This window comes from Notothenia rossii (assembly GCF_949606895.1).
Source record: "Notothenia rossii genome assembly, chromosome: 8".
NCBI classification, from domain to species: Eukaryota; Metazoa; Chordata; class Actinopteri; order Perciformes; family Nototheniidae; genus Notothenia; species Notothenia rossii.
The window spans coordinates 56,595,561-56,599,269 of record NC_136906.1 but is presented as its reverse complement, the minus strand read 5'-3'; positions in this window follow the sequence as shown (position 1 = coordinate 56,599,269).

Genomic DNA, 3,709 nt, shown 5'->3' with positions numbered 1-3,709 from the left:
TACTTGGGTCCGGATGCTTCTCGTTTTGCGCCGTCCAGTTCAAATGAAATCGCCGCCAATTATTTCCACGCTCGCGCCAGGGCCGGGGGAGGGGTTACAAGGCTCGTGTCTTGTGGTGCATTCACTTGCACTCGAACATTAGAGATTTTCTCTCATAAATGTCCGATGAGCCCAACGACCACTACCCCAGTGCGTGATATCATTAGAAAGCTAGGAATCTCCTCTTTCCAACAGTGTATACAACTCAAAATGTGTCTTCGGGTCAATGCGACTGATCCCCAAAAATCCTTGATAGTAAAAAGTGGATTTTATTTAGCTTTTTTCCACGGATCACCTGCAGTACCCTCGCGGACCACCAGATGTCCGTGGACCACAGTTTGAGAACTGCTGGCCTAAGATATTCTACAAAATAATATTTAAAAACATTTAAAAAAAAAAAAAAAAAATTAAATATTGTTTTTAATATCTTTTTTGATATATATTTTTGTTATATTTTTCATTATTTTTACCAAAATAACTTGATTTAATTGTATTTAAAATAACATTTCCAAAGAAATAAATCCTTCGAATCTGTCTATTCAGTTTCTGTTGGAATGTGAAGGGTTAAATGAAAGAAGCTTGTCTCTGCGAGTTACGGCCCGTCTGCACTAAAGGCATCGAAAAATGCTTTCAACGCTTCGCCCATTCACTTGAATGGGGTGACGTAGAAGATTTTTAATCTTCGCCGAACTGCATTGTGGGGAGCATGGCATGGCTTTGCAAGCATCACGAGCATCTATCGGCATCAAAAGTTGAACAATGTTCAACTTTTGAGGCTCGATGCTTGGCATCAGCCAATCAAATCCCGTTTATGCAAATCCCGTTTATGCAAATCCCGCCAGTGCAAGCGCTAGCCAATCAAACCGCGTGCCAATCAAAGAGGCGAAAAACCTACCAGTTTCACCCACTGTCTCTGCCACCTCCCTCCATGCCTGGTACCTCCGGTTTGTGTCCCGGTAAATAGTTCTGGTCGTAAAGAACCGGGTGATTTGCTACCGTAATATCTCGTTTGGAATATGAGGAAAAGAACTGCGGTCTGGCTCTCCCAGCTTGCACGCGGTTTGATTGGCTGCGCTTGCACTGACGGGATTTGCATAAACGGGATTTGATTGGCTGATGCTAAGCATCGAGCCTCAAAAGTTGAACATTGTTCAACTTTTGATGCCGATAGATGCTCGTGATGCTTGCAAAGCCATGCCATGCTCCCCACAATGCAGTTCGGCGAAGATTAAAAATCTTCTACGTCACCCCATTCAAGTGAATGGGCGAAGCGTTGAAAGCATTTTTTGATGTCTGTAGTGTAGACGGGCCGTTACTGTGAAGAGAGGAGCTGTTGGACGTCCAGGCGGTCCAGCTATGAATTCACAGAGGGCCCAGCTATAGTAACTGAGCGATAGAGTAATGTCAAATGACAGTACAATTGACCAATCATATCTTCCCTCTAAATGGGTGGGTGTTATTATTGCGGACTTTATGACAAGTTCCGCCCGCTGTGAAACTTTTCTTGTTTCCATAGCAACAACAACTTCCTGTCAACAGCGTTAACTCGCCTTCAAAATAAAAGCATGCCAAATTACACTTAAGACATACAACTGCAACGAAAGTAAAAAACACAATGCAATATCCTTTTCAATTTCAAAGAACAGAAATAGGGTTATTGACATGTGTTGTTTTCTGTGGTAGAGGGTCGCTTTCAGTGATGCGTTTTGCACCCCGGGCCGTTGTTGTGATATTCCGCCGAAGTATACGCTGTGACGTAATAACTCGAGGTCAGAGTGCCTAGGTATAAAAATCACGGCTCGCCACTGAATCTCAGGGAGCAGTCAGCCATCACAGCCAGTGTTGGTTACTGTAACGCAACTACTTTTTGCGGTAACTAATAGCGTTACTAGTTACTTATTCTCATTAAGTAACGCCGTTATAGTTAGTGTGATTTAAATGAGTGCGTTACTGCGTTACATTATGTGATGGAACTGAACCGAATCTCCCTGCGGATGTAACTTACAGGCAAATACAGCAATGTCCTCTCACAGCACCATGGAAAAGTGAAAGTAACCAGAGAGGAGTGATGATTGGTTAACGCGGGGTAACATTTCAGGGTAAGCCAATCAGAGACAGAGTTGGGCGGGTCTTGCCTTATGGGGAAAATACACACACGAACACTTGCTAATGCTAACACACAGACACACGGCAACGCTCACCACCAGCACACACACACACACACAATGGCAGATACAAGTATCAGCGAGAGCAGCAGCGCATTTGCAACTTGGAAATATAACCACTATTTTCAATTTGTGGGGATAAAGGATGCAAAAAATCTTACAGTAAAATGTAAACTATGTGCAGGACAGAAAGCATTGTCCACGTCAAAAAACAGCAATGCCAATCTCCTGAAGCACCTAAGTAATGTACATGGGGCTATAAAACTAGTTGCCAAAGACCCCACCGTCTCAACCACCGGCAGTGACCCAGATGGAGCAACACCATCGAAACAGCCAAAAAATTATTCTTTCAAATCGCCACATGTCACCCAGAGTTCACTAAATAGATTGCCAGGTATGTTGTTGAGGACATGCTGCCCATCGCAACGGTCAAATCTGTTGCCTTCAGAGAAAACAGCAAAAAACAACACAAAAAATATTTTCATTGTTATTATTTTTAAAGTAAAGTAACTTGTTACTAGTTACTCTTATAATTTAGTAACTAATAACATAACTAGTTACTTTTTGGAGAGCAGTAACTATAACTATCACTAGTTACTTTTTAAAAGTAACTTGCCCAACACTGGTCACAGCAGACTGTGGTTTGAAGCGGCTTCAGTGCGACGACGATGGGGGCGTGGCAGGGGCGTGGCCATCTGTAGAATCTGGAGAACCACAGAACGGCCAGTCGTCAAGGGCGGTTGACGGCCGGCCGGCCCATTAAAAAAAAAAGGGTTTAACGTCATCATTTAAGTTGCGCTGACCGCCGACACAGGGCGACAGCGGCCGCAAATGCAGTTTTGTGGTTCTTATCTGTCAAATAATCACACACGAAGAAGAAAAAAGACCGGCCACACGAAGGTTGCGTTCCGATAATCCAAAAATCAGCTCCTAAATTCTAACCCTATCTCCTATTCCTTGACCTCTGAGTGAAACGTCATGGGGTTAAGGGATAGTGGATAGGAGAATTCAAAAGGACTTAGGAGAAGAGACTGCGGTACTTTAGAGAATCCGAATGCACTTTCACTATCTTACGTGTTTATGATGCGCCAGCGGACGTCATTGTGTGCATCTGCTGCTGTGGTGAAACTATGGAAACTACAGTGTTCTATACAACGGACTACATGGATGTTTAATAAGAACAAGGGACTCATCTAGAGACTCTGCACCGTGCTCTGATGCTGTTGTTTTATGCTTTATGAACGTGGACAACAGAGAAACAAATTCTTCATGACCAAAGTTGTAATTGAAATAAAAAAGGAAAGTGAAATGTATGCTCGTCACCCTCTCCCTCCGGTCCACATTAATACAAATGATCCCAATACATATGATTGTATGAAAATATTTTAAAATCAATACAAATGTATTTATTATAAACGTTAGTCCTTAACACCTATCACTGTGTACATCACCATTCAAACATCTTTTAAAAGTTGAACAAACCCCACACAGCTCAGTGAAATGTT